This window comes from Capricornis sumatraensis, chromosome 22 (assembly GCF_032405125.1).
Source record: "Capricornis sumatraensis isolate serow.1 chromosome 22, serow.2, whole genome shotgun sequence".
Lineage (NCBI taxonomy): Eukaryota > Metazoa > Chordata > Mammalia > Artiodactyla > Bovidae > Capricornis > Capricornis sumatraensis.
In genome coordinates this window covers 6,397,801-6,424,973 of record NC_091090.1, presented here as the reverse complement: position 1 = coordinate 6,424,973, position 27,173 = coordinate 6,397,801, and positions in this window count along the sequence as shown.

Below are 27,173 nucleotides of genomic sequence, written 5' to 3'. Positions count from 1 at the left end.
ATGAATGAAAATGAAAACACAAAACCTGTGGGACACTATAAAAGCAGTGCTGAGGAGAAATTTCATAGCAATACAGCCATACCTCAAGAAACAAGAAAAAAGTCAAATAAATAACCTAACTCTACACCTAAAGCAACTAGAAAAGGAAGAAATGGAGAACTGCAGGGTTAGTAGAAGAAAAGAAATCTTTAAAAATTAGAGCAGAAATAAATGCAAAAGAAACAAAAGAGACCATAGCAAAAACCAACAAAGCCAAAAGCTGGTTCTTTGAAAAAATAAATAAAATTGAGAAATCATTAGCCAGACTCATCAAGAAACAAAGAGAGAAAAATCAAATCAATAAAATTAGAAATGAAAATGGAGAGATCACAACAGACAACACAGAAATACAAAGGATCATGAGACTACTATCAGCAATTATATGCCAATAAAATGGACAACGTGGAAGAAATGGACAACGTGGAAGAAATGGACAAATTCTTAGACAAGTATAACTTTCCAAAACTGAACCAGGAAGAAATAGAAAATGTTAACAGACCCATCACAAGCATGGAAATTGAAACTGTAATCAGAAATTTTCCAGAAAACAAAAGCCCATGTCCAGACCACTTCATAGCTGAATTCTACCAAAAATTTAGAGAAGAGCTAACACCTATTCTACTCAACTTCTTCCAGAAAATTTCAGAGGAGGGTAAACTTCCAAACTCTTTCTATGAGGCCACCATCACCCTAACACAAAAACGTGACAAAGCCGCCACATTAAAGAAAAGTATAGGACAATCACTTCATGGGAAATAGATGGGGAAACAGTGTCAGACTTTATTTTGGGGGGCTCCAAAATCATTGCAGATGGTGACTGCAGCCATGAAATTAAAAGACGCTTACTACTTGGAAGAAAAATTATGATCAACCTAGATAGCATATTCAAAACAGAGACATTACTTTGCCAACTAAGGTCCATCTAGTCAAGGCTATGGTTTTTCCTGTGGTCATGTATGGATGTAAGAGTTGAACTGTGAAGAAGGCTGAGCACAGAAGAATTGATGCGTTTGAACTGTGGTGTTGGAGAAGACTCTGGAGAGTCCCTTGTACTGCAAGGAGATCCAACCAGTCCATTCTGAAGGAGATCAGCCCTGGGATTTCTTTGGAAGGAATGAAGCTAAAGCTGAAACTCCAGTACTTTGTCCGCCTCATGCGAAGAGTTGACACATTGGAAAAGACTCTGATGCTGGAAGGGATTGGGGGCAGGAGGAGAAGGGGACGACAGAGGATGAGATGGCTGGATGGCATCATGGACTCGATGGACGTGAGTCTGAGTTAACTCCGGGAGTTGGTGATGGCAGGGAGGCCTGGCATGCTGCAGTTCATGGGGTCGCGAAGAGTTGGACACGACTGAGTGACTGAACTGAACTGAACTGATAGGCCAATATCATTGATGAACATAGATGCAAAAATGCTCAAAAAAATTTTAGCAATCAGAATCCAACAACACTAAAAAGATCATACACCATGATCAAGTGGGCGTTATACCAGGGATGCAAGGATTCTTCAATATTCACGAATCAATCAATGTAATTCACCACATTAACCAATTGAAAAATAAAAGCCATATGATTATCTCAATAGATGCACAGAAAACCCTAAAGACTCCACTGGAATATTACTAGAGCTAATCAATGAATATAGTAAAGTTGCAGGACATAAAATCAACACACAAAAATCCCTTGCATTCTTATACACTAATAATGAGAAAGTAGAAAAAGAAATTAAGGAAACAATTCCACTCATCATTGCAATGAAAAGAATAAAATACTTAGAAATATATCTACCTAAAGAAACTAAAGACCTATATAAAGAAAACTATAAAACACTGATGAAAGAAATCTAAGAGGACACTAATAGATGGAGAAATATAGCATGTTCATGGATTGGAAGAATCAATATAGTGAAAAGGAGTATACTACCCAAAGCAATCTACAGATTCAATGCAATCCCTATCAAGCTACCAGCGGTGTTTTTCACAGAACTAAAACAAATAATTTCACAATTTGTATGGAAATATAAAAAACCTCGAATCGCCAAAGCAATCTTGAGAAAGAAGAATGGAACTGGAAGAATCAACCTGCCTGACTTCAGGCTCTACTACAAAGCCAGAATCATCAAGACAGTAATGGTATTGGCACAAAGACAGAAATATAGATCAATGGAGCAAATTAGAAAGCCCAGAGATAAGTCCACACACCTCTGGACACCTTATCTTCAACAAAGGAGGCAAGAATATGCAATGGATTAAAGACAATCTCTTTAACAAGTGGTGCTGGGAAAACTGGTCAACCACTTGTAAAAGAATGAAACTAGAACAGTTTCTAACACCATTGCTAAGTCACTTCAGTCATGTTCGACTCTGTGCAACCCCATAGACGACAACCCACCAGGCTCCCCCATCCCTGGGATTCTCCAGGCAAGAAAACTGGAGTGGGTTGACATTTCTAATACCATACACAAAAATAAACCCCAAATGGATTAAAATTTAAATGTAAGACCAGAAACTATAAAACTCCTAGAGGAGAACATAGGAAAAACACTCTCTGGCATAAATCTTAGCAGGATCCTCTATGACCCACCTCCCAGAATATTGGAAATAGAAGCAAAAATAAACAAATAGGATCTAATTAAAAGTAAAAACTTCTGCACAACAAAAGAAACTATAAGCAAGGTGAAAAGAGAGCCTTCTGAATGGGAGAAAATAATAGCAAATGAAGCAACTGACAAACAACTAATCTCAAAAATATACAAGCAACTCCTGCAGCTCAATTCCAGAAAAATAAATGACCCAATCCAAAAATGGGCCAAAGAACTAAATGGACATTTCTCCAAAGAAGACATACAGATGGCTAACAAACACATGAAAAGATGCTCAACATCACTCATTATCAGAGAAATGCAAATTAAGACCGTAATGTGGTACCATTTCACACCAGTCAGAATGGCTGTAATCCAAAAGTCTACAAGCAATAAATGCTGGAGAGGGTGTGGAGAAAAGGGAACGCTCTTACATTGTTGGTGGGAATGCAAACTAGTACAGCCACTATGGAGAACAGTGTGGAAATTCCTTTAAAAAACTGGAAATAGAACTGCCATATGACCCAGCAAGCCCACTGCTGGGTGTACACACCAAGGAAACCAGAATTGAAAGAGACACGTGTACCCCAATGTGCATCGCAGTACTGTTTATAATAGCCAGGTCATGAAAGCAACCTAGATGTCCATCAGCAGATGAATGGATAAGAAAGGTGTGGTACATATGCACAATGGAGTATTACTCAGCCATTAAAAAGAATACATTTGAACCAGTTCTAATGAAATGGATGAAACTGGAGCCGATTATACAGAGTGAAGTAAGCCAGAAAGAAAAACACCAATACAGTATACTAACACATATATATGGAATTTAGAAAGATGGTAATGATGACCCTATATGCGAGACAGCAAAAGAGACACAGATGTATAGAAGTCTTTTGGACTCTGTGGGAGATGGAGAGGCTGGGATGATTTGGGAGAATGGCATTGAAACATGTATAATATCATATAAGGAACGAATCGCCAGTCCACGTTTGATGCAGGATACAGGATGCTTGGGGCTGGTGCACTGGGATGACCCAGAGAGATGGTACTTTGAGCGAGGTGGGAGGAGGGGTTCAGGATTGGGAACATGTGTACACCCATGGCAGATTCATGTTGATGTATGGCAAAACCAATACAGTATCATAAAGTATAATAAAAACATAAAAATAAAAATTAATAGAAAAAAATAAAAAAATAAAAGACACTTCTTGGAAGAAGAGCTATGAGAAAACTAGACAGCACATTAAAAAGCAGAGACATTACTTTGCCAACAAGGGTCCATCTAGTCCAGGCTATGGTTTTTCCAGTTGTATGGATGGATGTGAGAGTTGGACTATAAAGAAAGCTGAGTGCCAAAGAATTGATGCTTTTGAACTGTGGTATTGGAGAGACTTGAGAGTCCCTTGGACTGTAAGGAGATCCATCCAGTCCATCCTAAAGGAAATCAATCGTGAATATTCATTGGAAGGACTGATGCTGAAGCTGAAACTCCAATACTTTGGCCACCTGATGCAAAGATCTGACTCATTTGAAAGACCCTGTTGTTGGGAAAGATTGAAGGGAGGAGGAGAAGGGGATGACAGAGGATGAGATGGTTGGATGGCATCACTGACTCAATGGGTATGAGTTTGAGTAAACTCAGGGATTTGGTAATGGACAGAGAGGCCTGGAGTGCTGTAGTCCATGAGGTCACAAAGAGTCAGACAACTGAGCAACTGAACTGAACTGAACTGAAATAAAAGGTTTTGAGCTCTCCATCAAATCTATATGAAACCCTTGCTCGGTTGAGTATTGTTGGTGTAGGTTTTCCCCTTTCATTACTTGAACACTTTCCTGCCACTCTCTTCTGACCTGCAGAGTTTCTGCTGAAAAATCAACCTTATGGACATTTCCTTATGTGTTATTTTTTTCCTTTTCCCTTGTTGCTTTTAATATTTTTTCTTTGCATTTGATTTTTGTTAGTTTCATTAATATGTGTTGACGTGTTTCTCCTAGTGTTTATCCTGCATGGAACTGTTTGCACTTCCTAGATTTGGGTGGTTATTTCCTTTCCTATGTTATGGAAGTTTTCAATTTTAACCTCTTCAAATATTTTCTCAGATCCTTTCTCTTTTTCTTCTTCTTCTAGGACCACTATAATTTCAATGATGCTTCATTTAATGCTGTGCCTGTGATCCTTGAGAGTGTTTTCATTTCTTTTCATTCTTTTTTCTTTATTCTGTTTCATGGTAGAGATTTCCACAATTTTGTCTTCCAGACCACTTATCCATTATTTTGCCTGAGTTATTCTGCTATTGTTTCCTTTTAGTGTATTTTTTATTTCAGTTGTTTTGTTTATCTGTTTGTTGTTAAGTTCTTCTGTGTGTGTTACTTGCTCAGTTGTGTCCAATTCTTTGTGATGCCATGGACTGTAGCCCACCAGGACCCTTTGTCCTTGGAATTCTCCAGGCAAAAATATTGGAATGGGTTGCCATTCCCTTCTTGTTAAATATTTTTCTATCTTTTCAATCTGTGCCTCCAGTCTTTTTCTGAGACCTTGGAACATCTCTACTATCATTACTCTGAATTCTTTTTCAAGTAGATCACCTATCTCGTCTTCATTTAGCTGTTGTTATAGGTTTTTAATCTTGCTCCTTCATCTTTGTCATTTCTGTCAAAACACTATATTTTTAGCCCCCTTTGCTCAGACTGTAGGATAATAGCTCCTCTCGCTTCTGGTATCCTCGTGAATGAGTTTGATCCAGAGATCTGTGCCATTATCCCCTTATAGGAGGTTTGACTCATATTATAATGAAAAGAACCTTCCCTAGATATTGAGCAGGGTCTCCTCTTTGCTCTGTGGTTGTCCCTTCCTTACCAGAGGTGGGGTCTGCTCCATAGTTATTGGAGTAGAGGCCCCAGATCTGTTTTCTAGCTGTGATTCTTATCCATGGTCCAAAGTAGGTTGAATTGGAGCATTAACACTAGGAAAGAAGCCACTTAATATCCCTCCTCTGGAACTGTTCACCTGTGAGTGAACTCTAATGTGTTCCCTTCTGCCCGTGCTGTGGGCTTATACAGTACATTGCTGTTGACACTGCTCTTGATCCTGACTCAACTATGGGTATGCTAGTAATTGACCCTGGTGATTCATAGGTGGTGTTTTCTCGAGATCACTGGTGCTAATCCACTAAACTCAGGTCCCAGAACTGCAGTAGTTGTGCATCAGGACTTGCTGTGGGAGCTATGAAGGGAACAGAGAGTCTGGTCTGACCCATATCCTATGTGTATATGCCCACAAAGCCCACAGCTGCTTAAACAAGACCCACCCCAGCTGCAGAAGCATTTGTTGTCCTTTCAGATGTTCCACAGGTGCCATCAACAGAGGTGTGACTTTGCAATTCCTGCATCTGAAAGGACAGATTTCAGCACTTCTTCCTTACTCACTCAGCCCCCGGAACTCAGCTGTGATTTCAGTCTATCAGTGGATTTTCTTGTGTGGGCTGCTGTGACTTTCTGACACAAGGTGGGTCCTGGCACCACTGACAGATTTCCTAGTCATAGAAGTTCTCTTCATCCTCCTAGGACAATGTGGGCAGGTCCTATGTCCTGCTGGTGGAATTCCTAGTGAGAGAATCTGTCTGTGCCTTTCCAGTTCAGCAGAGGTGGGGCCTGGTGTCTGCTTTTAGGTATGAAAGAGAGAGCCAGTGCCCAGCTATGGAACCCAAGTTGGCAGAGGCAACTCACACCTGCCCCTGGAGCTCCTGTTGCCTGGGAGTTCTCAGAGAGATAGAAGTTCTTATGGTGATCTCACTTCTCTCCTCCTGTGCCTTCCACTAATGGTCCTCTGCCTCTCTGGTGGGCCCATGCTCCCTCCTAGTACACCTTCATTTGCAATAGCCTGATGATTTCAGGCTGTTTCCACATTCAACCCTGGCCCTCTCCCTGGGTTTGACCACTAGAGTCTGAGGTTTATCATCCAACCCCCATCTACACAGACAGGGGTTATCTCAGTTTGGGGAGTGCAGGGTGATGCTATTGATCCTCTGTGAAGTTTAATCTCTGCTGTGCCTCACACAAACTATTCTTGCTTTCTCTCCTCTTAGGCTCAAGATCCTCCTCTCCATCTAGACTGATTCCCCAGCTAATGAGAAGACTTCCCTAGTATGGGAAAAATTCCTCCTTCACCACCCTGGGGTGCAGGCCCCATCCTGATTCCTTCTTTTTCTTTTGACTTTTTTCCTATCCAGTTATGTGAACATTTTCTTGTCTTTTTCAGACATCTGGCATCTTCTTTCATTGCTCTGTAACTGTAGAGTGTGAACTGTTTCACTTGTAGATGTATTTTCACTATTTTTGTTGAAGAAGGTGAACTCTGCTTCCTACTTCTCTGCCATCCTGATCGAACTCCTGAACATTTTTTTTCCCCACAAAATGAAGCTTTATCAATCCAGCTAATAGACCATGATTTATTTCAACTTTGAAGCCTGTTATCACAGATGAAACAGGTCACAAAATTTCCTTAAATTTTGGGAAAAAAATATGACTTATAGAATGTAATGGAAAATATTCAAGCATGATGGCAGGAAGATATGACGACATCACTGTGGCATATTTTTACTATACTTTGCAAATAACTTTTTAGAATTCATATCAAATATACATGGAGCCATGAAGACTGTTTGAGAAATACATAGGAACTTGTTGAAGGTGCACTTAATGACATAAATGATGACAGGAAACGGCTGTGATAGAAAGATAAATATATCCCAGAAGTGACATGGGTAAAGCTTTACATCAAAGCAACTCACATCAGTACTTCATGATATTGAAAGAACAAAGGGTAATAGATCTGTTATGTTATCTATAAATTAATAATATGACCACATTTCTCTGCAGTAGTAGTTGAGAAATGGTTTAATTTAGCAGGTTATGTACACAGCTAAACACTCGAAGTTTTATTATTCTGCAGGAGAAGAAGAGACTGGATACTGGGAAACACACAATAAAATATGCCAAATATTCCAGTTTTGTATTTTCTCCTTCAAAAGAAAGTTCAATAAAATTTATGACTATATCCATGAATTTAAATCCAATGGGCCTTTTTTCTGTATTTCTCCCATTGTTTCTCTCAGCAACAATGGGCAGAGTTTCTTTCTTTCTTGAGAGGATCTCTCAGCTTGATCTCTGTGACACAGTAGTCTCTTTGATTTCCTTGATTTTTTGGTCATTTGCATACTCACTTTTTTCTATTTAGGAAATGCTGGGGTCCATTATGAGTAACACTACAGTGTTTTTCTCTATATTCTATGCCCTGTAGGCAAAGGTCTTATACAGATATATGTCCTCTCTCAGCTCCCCTGATCTATGCCACCAATCAAGGCAAATTCCAACACTCCTCATCCCAGTTAATGGCACCCAGGTTGAACAATTCCAGGGCTGACACAGTTCCTAGTTTACTGTGGGCACTTGACGTATATTTGTGAAAGAAATAAACTCTGCACCAGTGGGAGGACACCCTATCCATCCAAGAGGGTCAGTGAAAAAAATTTGTATTGAAGCATAATTGATTTACAGTGTTGTATTATTTTCTACTGTAGAGCAAAGTGATTCATATATATATATATATATATATATGTATATATGCACATATCTATATTTATCATAAGAAATTGAATGTACTTCTTTGTTCCATACTGTAGGACCTTGTTATTTATCCTTCCTGTATATGAAAGAGAATCATTTCTTTAATACTAGGCTATATTCTGTACTTACTAAAGATGACCACACTGAGGCCTAGGGAGATGAAATTATTTTATAGAGTCACCTAACAGAGAGAAGGAAATCAATTCAAAGCAAGGTTTATCTTTCTGCAAACCTATGGTCTTTCCAAATGCTGTGTCTGTCTTGACAGGGTCTGAAAGAAGTGAGAAGAACAGAGAAGGAGGACCATATGGCAACTAATTTTACAATGTATTATATGTAGGAACAAAAGAGAAGAATGTGGAATTTTGAATTTAAGTCTTTTGAAATTCCCTGTGCTCTGAACAGAAAGAAATATCAAGTTGAGTTTTCATTTGTTGTTGTTTAGTCACTATGTCCAAATCTTTTGCAATTTCATGTATTGTAGCCTGCTAGTCTCCTCTGTGCATGGAATTCCCCAGGCGAGAATACAAAAGTAGGTTGCCATTTCCTTCTACAGGGGACCTTCCTGACCCAAGGATCAAACTCACATTGCGTTCATTGGAAGGCGTGTTATTTACCACTGAGCCACCTGGGAAGTCCCTTTTTTCACATAATACATTTAAACTGCTAAATATCTAAGTAAGATTTCCAAAGGTTATTTTGAAGAGTGGTTCTAGATGTACACCCTAAAAGTAAGAATTGGTACCATCAGGAAGATCCCCTTGAGGAGGGCATGACAAACCACTCAAGTATTCTTGCCTGGAGAATTCCATGGATAGAAGAGCCTGGCAGGCTACAGTCCATAGGGTCGTACAGAGTCGGACACGACTCAAAGACTTAGCACACATGCATGCACAATATATGGTTAAAATACCAAAAAAGGAAGTATTCAAATGGGGAAAAAAAAAAAAAAACTTTTTGATAATATTTTCTTTGTGATGCTTCTGGCTTCTTTGGCTGAATGTCACATTTACAACAAACTTTACTTTCTCGTGAAGTCTAGTCTTGATAATTTGATGGAAAACTCCTTTTATCACTTCTGACCCCTCCTCAAAAATTTCCTTGAACTGCAGTTTGCAGGTTACTCACTGTTCTTTTCCCTTTGTTGTCTATATGGGAAAGAAATCCCTTCTCTGTGGTATCAAATCGTTTTCTTTATCTGCTCAGTTATGATTGTAATGTACATATATATTTACTTCCTATGAACCTTCTCAGTTTTTGAAATCAATGTCCAGTCTAATGAAGCTGGTAATTTAAAGTGTTATCCTCACTTGAACATATACTTGGGTCTTTCCCACATTTTTTTTCTGTTTTGATAAATCAGTTCAGTTCAGTTCAGTCACTCAGTTGTGTCCAACTCTTCATGACCATATGAATCGCAGCATGCCAGGCTTCCCTGCCCATCAAAAATTCCCAGAGTTCACTCAAACTCTTGTCCATCGAGTCGGTGATGTCATCCAGCCATCTCATCCTCTGTCATCCCCTTTTCCTCCTGCCCCCAATACCTACCAGCATCAGAGTCTTTTCCAATGTTTCAGGTCTTCACATGTGGTGGCCAAGTATTGGAGTTTCAACTTTAGCATCACTCCTTCAATGAAAAACCAGGACTGATCTCTTTTAGGATGGACTGATTGGAACTCCTAGCTGTCCAGGGGCTCTCAAGAGTCCTCCCCAACACCACATTTCAAAAGCATCAATACTTCGGCGCTCAGCTTTCTTCGCAGTCCAACTCTCACATCTATACATGACCACAGGAAAAACAATAGCCTTGACTAGACAGACCTATGTTGGCAAACTAATGTCTCTGCTTTTCAATATGCTATCTAGGTTGGTAATAACTTTCCTTCCCAGGAGTAAGCATCTTTCAATTTCATGGCTGCAGTCACCATCTGCAATGATATTGGAGCCCAGAAAAATAGAGTCTGACACTGTTTCCACTGTTTCCCCATCTATTTCCCATGGAGTGATGGGACCAGATGCCATGATCTTAGTTTCCTGAATGTTGAGCTTTAAGCCAACATTTTCACTCTCCTCTTTCACTTTCATCAAGAGGCTTTTTAGTTCCTCTTCACTTTCTGCCATAAGGGTGGCGTCATCTGCATGTCTGAGGTTAGTGATATTTCTACCAGCAATCTTGATTCCAGCTTGTGCTTCTTCCAACCCAGGGTTTCTTATGATGTATTCTGCATATAAGTTAAATAAGCAGGGTGACAATATACAGCCTTGACATACTCCTTTTCCTATTTGGAACCAGTCTGTTTTTCCATGTCCAGATCTAACTGTTGCTTTCTGACTTGCATACATGTTTCCCAAGAGGCAGGTCAGGTGGTCTGGTATTCCCATCTCTTTCAGAATTTCCTACAGTTTATTGTGTTCAACACAGTCAAAGGCTTTGGCATAGTCAATAAAGCAGAATTATATGTTTTTCTGGATCTCTCTTGCTTTTTTGATAGTCCAGCAGATGCTGGCAATTTAATCTCTGGTTCCAATACCTTTTCTAAAATCAGCTTGAACATCTGGAAGCTCACAGTTCACGTATTACTGAAGCCTGGCTTGGAGAATTTGGAGCATTATTTTACTAGTGTTTGAGATGAGTGCAACTGTGCAGTAGTTTGAGCATTCTTTGGCATTGCCTTTCTTTGGGATTGGAATGAAAACTGACATTTTCCAATCCTGTGGCCACTGCTGAGTTTTCCAAATTTGCTGGCATATTGAGTGCAGCACTTTCACAGCATCATCTTTCAGGATTTGAAATAGCTCCCTTAGAATCCCATCACCTCCACTAACTTTCTTTGTAGTGATGCTTTCTAAGGCCCACTTGACTTCACATTCCAGGATGTCTGGCTCTAGGTGAGTGATCACACCATCGTGATTATCTGGGTCATGAAGCTGTTTTTTGTATAGTTCTTCCGTGTATTCTTGCCACCTCTTCTTAATATCTTCTGCTTCTCTTAGGTCCATACCATTTCTGTCCTTTGTCGAGCCTGTCTTTGCATGAAATGTTCCCTTGGTATCTCTAATTTTCTTGAAGAGATCTCTAGTCTTTCCCATTCTGTTCTTTTCCTCTATTTCTTTGCATTGATCACTGAAGAAGGCTTTCTTATCTCTCCTTGTTATTCTTTTGAACTCTTAACTCAGATGCTTATATCTTTCCTTTTCTCCTTTGCTTTACACTTCTCTTCTTTTCACAGCTATTTGTAAGGCCTCCTCAGACAGTACTTTTCTTTTTTGCATTTCTTTTCCATGGGGATGGTCTTGATCCCTGTCTCCTGTACAGTGTCACAAACCTCATTCCATAGTTCATCAGATCTAGGCCCTTAAATCTATTTCTCACTTCCACTGTATAATCATAAGGGATTTGATTTAGGTCATACCTGAATGGTCTAGTGGTTTCCCCTACTTTCTTCAATTTCAGTCTGAATTTGTCAATAAGGAGTTCATGATCTGAGCCACAGTCAGCTCCCAGTCTTGTTTTTGTTGACCACATAGAGCTTCTCCATCTTTGTCCACAAAGAATATAATCAATCTGATTTTGGTGTTGACCATCTGGTGATGTCCATGCGTAGAGTCTTCTCTTGTGTTGTTGGAAGAGGGTGTTTGCTATGACCAGTGCATTTTCTTGACAAAACTCTATTAGCTTTTGCCCTACTTCATTCTGTATTCCAAGGCCAAATTTGCCATTACTTCAGGTGTTTCTTGACTGCCTTATTTTGCATTCCAGTCCCCTATAATGAAAAGAACACCTTTAATGGGTGTTAGTTCTAAAATGTCTTGTAGGTATTCATAGAACCGTTCAACTTCAGCTTCTTCAGTGTTACTGGTTGGGGCATAGTCTTATATTACTGTGGTATTGAATGGTTTACCTTTGAAATGAACAGAGGTCATTTTTGAACAGAGGTCGTTTTTGAGATTGAATCCAAGTACTGCATTTCGGACTCTTGTTGACCATGACGGCTACTTCATTTCTTCCAAGGGATTCCTACCCACAGTAGTAGATATAATGGTCATCTTTGTTAAATTCACCCATTCCAGTCCATTTTAGTTCGCTGATTCCTAGAATGTCGACATTCACTCTTGCCATCTCCTGTTTGACCATTTCTAATTTGCCTTGATTCATGGACCTGACATTCCAGGTTTCTATGCAATATTGCTCTTTACAGCGTTGGACTTTGCTTCTATCACCAGTCACATCCACAGCTGGGTATTGTTTTTGCTTTGGCTCCATCCCTTCATTCTTTCTGGAGTTGTTTCTCCACTGATCTCCAGTAGCATATTGGGCACCTATCAACCCGGGTAGTTCCCCTTTTAGTATCCTATCATTTTGCCTTTTCATATTGTTCATGAGGTTCTCAAGGCAAGAATGCTGAAGTGGTTTGCCATTCCCTTCTCCAGTGGACCACATTCTGTCAGTTTTGATCCATATTCAGATGCAAAATTTTTTTCTGGATTTGATGAGGTTTTGATAGTGCTTAGGTGCTGCAGAAACTTAATAGAGAACATAACAGAAGTGGAAGAAATTGGTGAAATATGGGTTCATTTGTGAGATATTGAAAGACTAAGAAGATCACGTGATGATGTTAAATGCATCAGAATTTTCTCCAGAGTCGAAATTCCTTGATGACTAGGAATGGGTCATGTTCATTTCTATTTCTTCAACAGTTAATCCCTTATCTGGCACATAGAAGGCACTTGCCATTTTCAACTGAAATAAACTGAATAGTTAAATATGTTTTTTCTCACTAAAAAATAGACAAAATTCAAAGCTAAATTTCTACTAAAATAGAAAAAATTTATTGCCTTAACCAATTGATGGATTCAAATTCGAAAATATTTCGGCAAAAATTGTTAAAGGCCAGAAAAAAAATGTTTGTTATCACTATTTACAAATTTAAATTCATGAACCAGTTTTATCTATTGGTAATACAATTGAAAAGGTAAAAAAGCAAAAACAAACATAGAAACAAACCCAGCAAGGACAATTTGCTTCAAGTGAGTGAAAATCACTCAGTTGTGTCTCAGTCTTTGCTACCCCATGGACTATCCAGTCCATGGAATTCCCCAGGTCAGAATACTGGAGTTGGCAGCCTTTCTTTTATCCAGGGGATTTTCCCAGTCCAGGGATTGAACCTAGGTCTTCTGCATTGCAGGTGGATTCTGCACCAGCTGAGCCACAAGGGAAGTCAACTTACTTCAAATTGTTGGAAAATTGGAGGAATTTTTTACTCTTGAACATAGTGCCACACAATTTATCATGATTGTTCTAGCGATTGTGTATGCCTTTAGGGGAATTTCAAAGCAGGACTGTGTATTATACTACCTCAGCATGATCTCTGCAGGCAAATACATCACCACATGGCAGTGTGCCACACTGAAACAAACTTCCCTGTGCAAGTCTGAAAATGATAACTCCGAATCCCTGTAAGATGGATGACAGCATAACACTAACTGCTTTCCATTCCCTGGTTTTTAAAGCAATTATACTGTAGGCTGCAGGGCACACAGTTAGATGCATTTCCATCCTTTTCTTTAGCTCGAATATTTTTCCAACATGAACATTTATAAATTACTACGGATACTGAATACGAAGCACAGAAGTTGTAAAAGCAACTGGAAAGTCTGAGTTTTGAAACAAAGAAAGAAAGGGTAACTTATTCTGGGATTCAGTAGCAAAGAAATAAACTCTCTCATACACAGCTGTGCTTCCTTAATGATATTTATGTGGATGTTAGCTATTTCAGTGCATCTTGACAAACTTGAATTTTGAAAATATTTAGTAGCTCATTGACATTTATTAAGGATATGTATTTATTAGGAATTCTAAGAGTCTTTAATATCTCTATAGTAAGTGCTTTTTCTCACAAAGTATTTGAAAAGGATGTGTGGATACCCATTAAATTTTTAATAACTCTGTAACAAAAGAGTCACTTATAAATGTGATTAAATGCATTTTGCTTGAATCATATTTCACAGAGTTCTGTTTTCCTTGTGCTTATCTTTATAAAATGGACAAAAATAATATGAAAGTTGTTTATACCAATTAGCAGAGAAGAACAGCACTTCACTGTAGTGTAAAGTAGGAGTTGCCCACTCTACACATGAAAGCTGAAAGAACATCTTGTTCCCTCTCTCTATCCCTCCATGTGTGTCTCAAATTTATTACCCAGTGGAAGTGAAAGTAAATTATCTGCCATGGATGGTCAAGCCTATTGTAATAAGTTGACATGAAAAAAATTCTGCTCCAGGAAAAGAATTAAATGAAGACATTGAATTGAAAGCAGGCAAATATATTAACCTTTGATCTCTATTGGTGGGTTCATCTGTGGACCCTTCCACAGCCCCTTTAGGCAGCTACAGTTTCCAGGGTTCTGTAGTTCATATGGCACTCACTATTATTCACTCATTTATTTATTCACTCAAAAAAAATTTGAACAATTCTAAATGTTATGTTACGTGCAAACTTAAAGAGTGGGAGAAAGAGGTACTGAATACCTAAATTCAAGAAGTATGTAAACACATAATTTCAAAAATTGTGATACATTCTTTGGATGAAAACCCAGGATAATAAGAGAGATTGACACCAGGGCTAGTCTTCAGATTGGATGGTTTGGAAAAGCTTTCAACTATCTGGCTAGTCTACAAATGCCGCTGTTCATACCTTAGAAGCAGTTATTCATCAGGACCCAAATATATTTTCACTAAATGTTAAATCAAGATGCTTCACTTCCAAAGACTGCCCATTTTTTATTGTAGCTGTCACACTGGCAGTTTCCTTTGTTTAGCTCTTCGACCAAAGATAATTTCTCCAGGAAGAAAGACCTGACTGCTGCCAGAGTGAAATTCTTCTCATCTAGAGATACATCTTTTCTCATCCTTGAAGCTGGGCTGTCTCTGCCTTTATGCTCACATAGAGTAGACTTTGCCACAACTCAGCCAAGATATGCTTTTCATATTTTTAAAAGAAGAGTAAAGAATGTTTCTCCAAGTGAATACTGTCTAATTTGGGGGGTTATAAATACTATATCTATATCTACTCTGCTTAACAGAATAAAGCTTTAACTATATTACTCATGCCCAAACCATATATTTCTCACTTCTCCCCTCCACACCAACCTAAAATCCAAGGTCAACACTGTTAGCATATTGCCCATGAAATTTCAGAGATGACTTATTTTAAATACTTTCTGCCTAATTCAGGGTTTTAAGACTATGAAGAGTAATCAAGCAGGACTCTGAGATCTTTCTCTTTCAAAAAGACTTTCTACCTGATTGGCGATCTAGCAACTGAGAGGGACCCTATCAAATCTTCACAGAAAAACTTAGCCAAAGAAAAAATATAATCAGAAAAGTGAGAAAATACAGAAAGAAAAGAAAATGGTCAAACAGGAAAATAATACTTTAGCCATTAAACAAAGTATAGGACCTTTAGATCTTCCTCAAAGATTACAGGTAATATTCTGGGCCATGTCTTTTGAACTGTTTTGCAGATACTGAAATTTCCACCATGTGGGAGAAGTTAACTATATTCTGCCCATCAGCAGATCGACCCCCAGAATGGTTGAAACCAGAAGGTTGATGATGCTGATTCTCACTTGCCTCACCACCAACCAATCAAAAGAGTGTCCACGAGTTGACCACTACCTCTATGAACCATTACTATAAATCTCTTCACTACATACCCACAGTTTTGAGGGCATTAGCTCACTGTGGTCCGCTTTACCTGGCAAAGTAGTAAAGCTATTTATTTTTACATCACCCAAAACTCTATTACTGAGATTTAATACAGCATCAATGTTCAGAGACCAAATTTGGGGAACAATCTCTGTAGGATTTTGTTGGAAAAAACAACAACAACAACAACAACAACAACAACAAACTCTATATTCTATAAGAGTATGAAATCACTCATTTACTTAAGTATATTATGTTTATTTTTTTTTTAAATTCAGGAATTGAAGCAAAGTATGTGACTCACAGCATCAGTACGTCTTCTTTTCATTCACCCATCAATTTTTCCCTTGCCAAAAATACACTGTTACTTGTAATACGCGTATTAAAAACATGACATATACAAAAATGATACAAGCAGGGAAAATAAAAGTTGTGCCCAAAACTGGATTCTCCTTTCCTTAGAGGTTTACCATTTTAACCTTGCACTGCCTCTCAGAATTATCCCAGACTAAAATGCTTCCAAGAAGGCACAGTCTCTTTGGGAGTGCAAGGAAAAATCATTTACAAAAAGCAGTCTAAAGTCAAATATACATCCAACCCAAAGTCAGAACCAAAGAAAGAAAAAAGTTTGCTAAATGCAGCCATCAATTCATTTCACAGTGCTTTTATTCTTTCCAATGGCTCAAACTAATTGAGCACTTGTCACCTGTCAGACTTAATGAAAAAAGAACAAAAGGTCTAGTTAAAATGTTGTAGCTTAGGAGTATTAAGTGAATGCCTCAGAATGACACTAGAAATACTGCTAGGCAATTCAAGAGAAGACAATCTATTGACCAAAGTCACTAATATTCCAAGCTTGTGACAGTTTAGTAAAGGTAAGAAATTTATCCTTGATAACCTCTAGCTGTTTTTTTGTTCTGTTACAATCACTAAGTAATAACACATGTAGACATGGTCACTGCTATTTAGACTTCAGAACATAAGAAACCTAGAATCTATTTCTTATTAGTGGTTTGTCACAGGATTGTTGTTTAGTTTCTAAATCATGCCCAAGTCTTTTGTGACCCCATGGACTATATAGCCTGTCAGGATCCGCTGTCCATGAGATTTCCTAGGCAAGAATACTGGAGTGGGTTGCCATTTCCTCCTTCAGGAGATCTTCCAGACTCAAGGATCAAACTTGTGTCTCCCTCATTGGCAACATGTACTTTACAGCTGAGCCACCATGGAAGTCCTGTCATAGGATGAGGGAAATCAAATAGCAAGTAAGGAGATGTATTTTTAACAAGCTCATCATTGAATACATTGGATGAAACCTATTATTCAAGCCAGCTTGAATTAATATATAGATTTCCCAATAGATATATTTCTAACAATATTTTCAGTACATATTATGCTTATTTCATTGTTCATATGACATCAAAGTTCATCTCTGCTCTTCTAAAATCAAAACAAAATTTCCTTTATTCCTCATTGCTGCTGCTCTTTTTTGCTATGATGTTGTTGCCTTTTTTTTTTTTAAGCACTCTTCTTAAGCTAAAGAAAAGTCAAATTCCAAGATGCAAAAGTTTCCTAAAATGTCTTCATTATAGTGCAATTCCTGCCCTCACATAAATATTTAAAGTCTGGTGATTTTGTCTCCAGTTCTGTTGTTGAACTTGTGCAGCATTTTATTACTTTCTCTGCCTAGAAACTGTCTGCCTTGTGCCTTCTATTCCATGTCTCTGGAGTGCTCTTTTTACCTCTGTGGTCTGTTTCACTAGTTCTTTAGCACATTCCAGTCCTTATAGATACATCCTCCAAATACTCAGTTCTGCCCATTGCTGGAATTTGAAAAATCTCAGTTAAATTTCATCATTCACAATATCCATCATATTGTCAAGCCTCAGCTTTTTTCACAGTAGTGGAAGTATAAAAATCATAGCTGGATTTAGTTAAAGAATTGCAATCAGAAGGGGCGGTCCTAAGATGGCAGAGGAATAGCATGAGGAGACCACTTTCTCCCTCACAAATTCATCAAAAGAACATTTCAACGCTGAGTAAATTTCACAAAACAACTTCTGAATACTGTCAGAGAACATCAGGCACCCAGAAAAGTGGGTCATTCTCTTCAAAATCAAAGAGACGAAATCCAGCTCCAGCCACCAGAACTCTGACACAAGCTTCCCTAACCAAGAAACCTTGACAGCCATTAATACAGCCCCACCCACAGCACGGAAACTCCATAATAAAGAGAACTCCACAAACTGCCAGAATACAGAAAGGCCACCCCAAACACAGCAATATAACCAAGATGAAGAGACAGAGGAATACCAGCAGGTAAAGGAACAAGATAAATGCCCACCAAACCAAACAAAAGAGGAAGAGATAGGGAATCTACCTGATAAAGAATTCTGAAAATGATAGTGAAAATAATCCCAAATCTTGAATCAAAATGGAATCACAGAAAAATAGCCTGGAGACAAGGATTGAGAAGATGCAAGAAAGGTTTAACAAGGACCTGGAAGAAATAAAAAAGTGTCAATATATAACGAATAATGCAATAAATGAGATCAGAAACACTCTAGAGGCAACAAATAGTAGAATAATGGAGGCAGAAGATAGGATTAGTGAAATAGAAGATAGAATGGTAGAAATAAATGAATTAGAGAGGAAAAAAGAAAAACGAATTAAAAGAAATGAGGACAATCTTAGAGACCTCCAGAACAATATGAAACGCTCGAACATTCGAATTATAGGAGTCCCAGAAGAAGAAGACAAAAAGAAGGACCATAAGAAAATACTTGAGGAGATAATAGTTGAAAACTTCCCTAAAATGGGGAAGGAAATAATCACCCAAGTCCAAGAAACCCAGAGAGTCCCAAACAGGATAAACCCAAGGTGAAACACCCTAAGACACATATTAATCAAATTAACAAAGATCAAACACAAAGAACAAATATTAAAAGCAGCAAGGGAAAAACAACAAATAACACACAAGGAATTCCCATAAGGATAACAGCTGATCTTTCAATAGAAATGATTCAGGCCAGGAGGAAATAACAAGACATACTTAAAAGTGATGAAAGAAAATAACCTACAGCCCAGCTTACTGTACCTAGCAAGGATCTCATTCAAACATGAAGGAGAAATCGAAAGCTTTACAGGCAAGCAAGAGCTGAGAGAATTCAGCACCACCAAACCAGCTCTCCAACAAATGCTAAAGGATATTCTCTAGACAGGAAACACAAAAAGGGTGTATAAACAAGAACCCAAAATAATAAAGTAAATGGCAATGGGATCATACTTATCAATAATTACCTTAAATATAAATGGGTTGAATGCCCCAACCAAAAGACAAAGACTGGCTGAATAGATAGAAAAACAAGACCCCTATATATGTTGTTTACAAGAGACCCACCTCAAAACAAGGGACACGTACAGACTGAAAGTAAGGGGCTGGAAAAAGCTATTCCATGCAAATAGAGACCAAAAGAAAGCAGGAGTAGCAATATTTATATCAGATAAAATAGACTTTAAAACAAAGGCTGTGAAAAGAGACAAAGGACACTACCTAATGATCAAAGGATCAATTCAAGAGGAAGATATAACAATTATAAATATATATGCACCCAACATAGGAGCACCACAATATGTAAGACAAACGCTAACAAGTATGAAAGGGGAAACTAACAATAACACAATAATAGTGGGAAACTTTAATATCCCACTCACAACTATGGACAGATCAACTAAACAGAAAATTAACAAAGAAATGCAAACTTTAAATGATACAAGAGACCTGTTAGACCTAATTGATATCTATAGGACATTTCACCCCAAAACAATGAATTTCACCTTTTTCTCAAGTGCTCACGGGAACCTTTCCAGGATAGATCACATCCTGGGCCATAAATCTAGCCTTGATAAATTAAAAAAAAAAAATTGAAATCATTTCAAGCATCTTTTCTGACCATAACACATTAAGATTAGATCTCAATTACAGAAGAAAAACTATTAAAAATTCCAACATATGGAGGCTGAACAACACGCTTCTGAATAACCAACAAATCACAGAAGAAACCAAAAAAGAAATCAAAATATGCATAGAAACGAATGAAAATGAAAACACAACAAACCAAAACCTGTGGGACACTATAAAAGGAGTGCTAAGGGGAAATTTCATAGCAATACAGGCATACCTCAAGAAACAAGAAAAAAGTCAAATAAATAACCTAACTCTACACCTAAAGCAACTAGAAAAGGAAGAAATGGAGAACTGCAGGGTTAGTGTAAGGAAAAAAACTTTAAAAATTAGGGCAGAAATAAATGCAAAAGAAACAAAAGAGATTATAGCAAAAACCAACAAAGCCAAAAGCTGGTTCTTTGAAAGAATAAATAAAATTGACAAACCATTAGCCAGACTCATCAAGAAACAAAGGGAGAAAAATCAAATCAATAAAATTAGAAATGAAAATGGAGAGATCACAACAGACAACACAGAAATACAAAGGATCATAAGAGACTACTATCAGCAGTTATATGCCAATAAAATGGACAGCGTGGAAGAAATGGACAAATTCTTAGACAAATACAATTTTCCAAAACTGAACTAGGAAGAAATAGAAAATCTTAACAGACCCATCACAAGCATGGAAATTGAAACTGTAATCAGAATTCTTCCAGCAAACAAAAGCCCATGTCCAGACCGCTTCACAGCTGAATTCTACCCAAAATTTCGAGAAGAGCTAACACCTATCCTACTCAAACTCTTCCAGAAAATTGCAGAGGAAGGTGAACTTCCAAACTCATTCTATGAGGCCACCACCACCCTAATACCGAAACCTGACAAAGATGCCACAAAAAAAGAAAACTACAGGCCAATATCACTGATGAACATAGATGCAAATATCCTTCACAAAATGCTAGCAATCAGGATCCAACAACACATTAAAAAGATCATACATCATGACCAAGTGGGCTTTATCCCAGGGAAGCAAGAATTCTTCAATATCCACAAATCAATCAATGTAATTCACCACATTAACCAATTGAAAAATAAAAGCCAGATGATTATCTCGATAGATGCAGAGAAAGCCTTTGACAAAATTCAATATCAATTTATGATAAAAACTCTCCAGAATGCAGGAATAGAAGAAACATACCTGAAGACAATAAAAGCTATCTCTGACAAACCCACAGCAAACATTATCCTCAATGGTAAAAAATTGAAAGCATTTCCCCTAAAGTCAGGAACAAGACAAGGGTGCCCACTTTCACTGCTACTATTCCACATAGTTTTGGAAATTTTGGCCACAGCAATCAGAGCAGAAAAAGAAATAAAAGGAATCCAAATTGGAAAAGAAGTAAAACTCTCACTGTTTGCAGATCACATGATCCTCTACATAGAAAACTCTAAAGACGCCACCAGAAAATTACTAGAGCTAATCAATGAATATAGTAAAGTTGCAGGATATAAAATCAACACACAGAAATCCCTTGCATTTCTATACACTAATAATGAGAAAGTAGAAAAAGAAATTAAGGAAACAATTCCATTCATCATTGCAATTGAAAGAATAAAATACTTAAGAATATATCTACCTAAAGAAACTAAAGACCTATATATAGAATACTATAAAACACTGATGAAAGAAATCTAAGAGGACACTAATAGATGGAGAAATATAGCATGTTCATGGATCGGAAGAATGAATATAGTGAACATGAGTATCCTATCCAAAGCAATCTACACATACAATGCAATCCCTATCAAGCTACTGGCGGTATTTTTCACAGAGTTAGAACAAATAATTTCACAATTTGTATGCAAATACAAAAAACCTCGAATAGCCAAAGCAATATTGAGAAAGAAGAATGGAACTGGAGGAAACCACCTGCCTGACTTCAGGCTTTACTACAAAGCCAGAGTCATCAAGACAGTATGGTCTGGCACAAAGACAGAAATATAGATCAGTGGAACAAAATAGAAAGCCCAGAGATAAATCCACACACATATGGACACCTTATCTTAGACAAAGGAGGCAAGAATATACAATGGAGTAAAGACAATCTCTTTAACAAGTGGTGCTGGGAAAATTGGTCAACCACTTGTAAAAGAATGAAAATAGAACACTGTCTAACACCATACACAAAAATAAACTCAAAATGGATTAAAGATCTAAATGTAAGACCAGAAACTATAAAACTCCTAGAGGAGAACATAGGCAAAACACTCTCTGACATAAATCACAGCAGGATCCTCTATGATCCACCTCCCAGAATTCTGGAAATAAAAGCAAAAATAAACAAATGGGATGTAATTAAAATTAAAAACTTCTGCACAACAAAGGAAACTATAAGCAAGGTGAAAAGACAGCCTTCGGAATGGGAGAAAATCACAGCAAATGAAGCAACTGACAAACAAATAATCTCAAAAATGTACAAGCAACTTATGCAGCTCAATTCCAGAAAAATAAATGACCCAATCAAAAAATGGGCCAAAGAACTAAATAGACATTTCTCCAAAGAAGACATACAGATGGCTAACAAACACATGAAAAGATGCTCAACATCACTCATTATCAGAGAAATGCAAAATAAGACCGCAATTAGGTACCATTTCACACCAGTCAGAATGGTTGTGATCCAAAAGTCTACAAGCAATAAATGCTGGAGAGGGTGTGGAGAAAAGGGAACCCTCTTACACTGTTGGTGGGAATGCAAACTAGTACAGTCACTATGGAGAACAATGTGGAGATTCCTTAAAAAGCTGGAAATAGAACTGCCATACGACCCAGCAATCCCACTGCTGGGCATACACACTGAGGAAACCAGAATTGAAAGAGACACGTGTACCCCAATGTTCATCGCAGCACTGTTTATAATAGCCAGGACATGAAAGCAACCTAGATGTCCATCAGCAGATGAATGGATAAGAAAGGTGTGGTACATATGCACAATGGAGTATTACTCAGCCCATTAAAAAGAATACATTTGAATCAGTTCTAATGAGGTGGATGAAACTGGAGCCGATTATACAGAGTGAAGTAAGCCAGAAAGAAAAACACCAATACAGTATACTAACACATATATATGGAATTTAGAAAGATGGTAACGATAACCCTGTATGTGTGACAGCAAAAGAGACACAGATGTATAGAACAGACTTTTGGACTCTGTGGGAGATGGAGAGGGTGGGATTGTTTGGGAGAATGGCATTGAAACATGTATACTATCAGGTAAGAAACGAATCACCAGTCTAGGTTCGATGCAGTATACAGGATCCTTGGTGCTGGTCCACTGGGATGACCCAGAGATGGTATGGGGAGGGTGGTGGGAGGGGTGTTCAGGATTGGGAACTCATGTACACCCGTGGCAGATTCATGTCATTGTATGGCAAAACCAATACAGTATTGTAAAGTAAAATAAATAAATATATTAAAAAGAATTACAATCAAATGTAATAATATAAATGAAATTAAAGCATGAATTTAAATCATTTATAAAGATATGTTGAGCTATGTCTAACTGATTAGAATCACATTAGCAAAGGAGTGCCTGTGACAGAGACTGACCAATCAAAGAATTTTTTTTTTTTTTTTTTTTTTAGTTTCTCCCTGAGCTATCAAGGAAGACTCTTTCTTATGATGGATAAGCTGGAGGATACAACCATATTGGGCCCATCTTACAAATAAAGGCTATTAGAGTCACACAGATGGGCAGAGTCCAATGATGTAGTCTGAGGGTTTGAATCCACCCACATTGTTGAATGCTTCTGTAAAACAAAGCAATCATTTCCTCTTGAAACCTGTTTAATTCTTATTTTAGGCTACTGAATGACAACTGTTTAATAGCATACTTTTCATCTTGTTCAATTAATGGTGGATAGGTGGCTTGACTCTTATCAGGAAGAGAGTGATGATTTATTTGAATACATGTGTTATATTACTTACATCATATTATCAATATAATAAATGTATTTATATTGTCAATGGACATGAATTTGAGCAAACTTTGGGATTCAATGGAGGACAGAGGAGCCTGGTGTGCTGCAGTCCATAGGGTTGCAAAGAGTTGGAAACGACTTAGCAACTAAACAACAACAAATTTATATTACTCATTAAAAAATGTCAGAGGCTATAAGAAAATGAATATCATAAGGCCTTCTCTACTTAAACTGAAATTGAGAGCTCAAGCAGTGTCAAGCCCCTACCTTGTCTGCTGACATTTAGCTATTTACCTTGAATGGCATCCTTCTTTCTCATGCTTTTACTCTCAGTTGGAACATTATTAAATATTTCATAAACATCAAATACCATTTCACTTTTTAAGATCCTTCCCACTGTAAAACAGGACACACTCCCTTCCTTCCCAGGGTTCTATTTCTATATTTTTATGGCAGTCCTTTGTTTCATTATCTAGACACCTCTCAAATATCTCTTAACTATGAAGGCAGGCACTGGGAGGGCAGTCAATTTCTAGGTTAGGCCCATCAATAAATAAATAATAAAAGATTCTCTGGATCCTCTATCTTATTACATAATGGGATCCAAAAGATATTTCTATTGTTGCTTCTTCTCATATCTGGAACCACGTTATTACAAATATTTTACATTATAAATATGATCTATTTCCTTAAGATACTAAGCTATCATTAATTTGGCCAGAGGCTGGTTATATATCATGTAATACAAAAGGCAACAATCATATAAATTAAAAAGATTATAAATAATAAGCTAATAGCATGATTAAAGCTACAAATAGTGATTTAAGCCATGAGTTTCTAGAACCAAACTGTCTTTTGAAAACATCACCTATTTGAGGATTCATCTAGCATATAAACACAACATTCAGTTTGAATTATAGTACAGGTGCCCCCTTGAGATGCTGTAAGGAGATCAAGGGCCATATGATTTTGTAAGACAACATTTCTTACATAGAGACCTCAGAATTTAGTATATTAATAGTCTGGTTGCTACCATTTAATGCCTTTTGAGTGAATTTTGTTAAGGCTTCAATGTGAGAAATAACATTTTCCAATCCTACTGAAGGCACAAATAGCTGCTAAATGATCATGCCAGTGAAATACAGATCTCTTGGTCCACAGGGTTCATATTAATGGTAAATTTGCCAGAGTCACATCTAAGATTGTTCATAAGTAGCTTTGAGCCCAAGGGAATCATAAAGTATGCCTTCTTAGCCAGCCTGGTAGAAGCCATGATCATAGATTGTACCCACAAAGCCATTGCATCCTGTTAGGTGCCAGTCAGTATATTTTTGGACATATGATCCAATCTGTTGCTTACCAATCACTGTCTTTAAGAGAAATGGTATATTAGCAATTTTCAAAAGACACCCAGCCTAATTTTCTACTGCTATTAGGTTGATTATCTTTGGTATGATTTAATTGTTTCCAGCATAGGGGTGGCCTTTAAGCTTAGATTACCATAGCCTGGTGTTAGCCAGATAATCCATCCCATAACTGAGGAAATGTCTCTCCTAATAGTCTAGAGTTTACATTTTTTGACTGGAATTCAACTTGTTGCTCTTACTGAGATTGAGTAACCTTAAGAGAAAACATGTTTATGGTCAGGTTCAGAATAAGTATGTTTGATTGGCCAAGTGAGTGGGTCCCATTTAGTGATATCAATAGTAGCCCAGATAGAACTGTAATTCTTTTCTTTCAAAATAAACTTTCTAAGGGCCATACAATCAGAGCCTTGGAGGGGAGAAATGCATCAGGGTAAACCAGAAGTACTGGATGCAGGTAATCAACCACAAACCCAACAATTTAACTGATTTTTAAAATTTGCATAAGATTTTTTTTTTTGATTCATAAATTTTTTTGATTCATGTGTAAGAGCCCAAGAAACTAAGAAGAAAACTTATGAACAATCATGTGGATCCAGTCTGGCATCTTGAGACAGCTATTTCTGAAGTCATCTTCTTCTCTTCCTGGCATTGGTATTCCCTTTATATCAGAGCATTTTTTTAAGGTGAGTTTGAAGGTCATCATTTCTCTCTGTAGACCAGCCTGGTGCAGAAGCCCTTTTTAGATGGGAAATATGAATCCAAGAGTCAATTACCTTTAGTTACACTACAGGGAAAGAACCTGATAAGGGCCTTTCCATCTAGTTTGGAGGGAGTCCTTTAAATGATGTCTTTTTTAATATACATAATCTCCTGGTTGTAAGTCTTAGGACATCTGATCTTCATTTGAGGGTATATTATTACAATAAGCTGAGAAACATGTTTAGTATTACTTTTAAATAATTTGATTAAACCCTTGTAATAATACAATATATCTCCTTTAAGTAATATTGGTTCAGTTCAGTTCAGTTCAGTCGCTCAGTGATGTCCGACTCTTCGTGACCCTATGGACTGAAGCACCCCAGGCCTCCCTGTCCATTACCACTCTCGGGGCTTGCTCAAACTCATGTCCATCGAGTCAGTGATGCCATCCAACCATCTCATCCTCTGTCATTCCCTTCTCCTCCTGCCTTTAATCTTTCCCGGCATCAGGATCTTTTCCAATGAGTCAGTTCTTTGCATCAGGTGACCAAAGTATTGGAGTTTCAGCTTCAGCATCAAACCTTCCAATGAATATTCAGGACTGATTTCCCTGAGGATTAACTGGCTTTATCTCCTTGAAGTCCAAGGCACTCTCAAGAGTCTTCTCCAACACCACAGTTCAAAAGCATCAATTCTTTGGCGCTCAGATTTCTTTATGGTCCAACTCTCACATCCATACATGACTACTGAAAAAATCATACCTATGACTAGACAGACATTCATTGGCATAGTAATGTCTCTGCTTTTTAATATGCTATCTATTTTGGTCATAGCTTTTCTTCCAAGGAGCAAGCATCTTTTAATTTCATGGCTGCAGTCACGATCTGCAGTTTCATCTGGCAAAATGGCAGAGTAGAAAGACATACACTCATCTTCTGCTGTGAGAACTCCAAAATTATAACTTACTGCTGAACATCTACCAAAAGGAGAATGTTAGATCCCACCAAAAAGAAGATACCCTATACCCAAGGGCAAAGGAGAAGCCCAGTAAGATGGTAGGAGGGATGAAATCACATTTATAATCAAACCCCATACTTGCTCAGCTGCCCTTGTGGCTCCGTTGGTGAAGAATCCACCTGCAATGCGGGAGACCTGGGTTTGGTCCCTGAGTTGGGAAGATCTCCTGGAGAAGAGAAAGGCTCCCCACACCAGTAATCTGACCT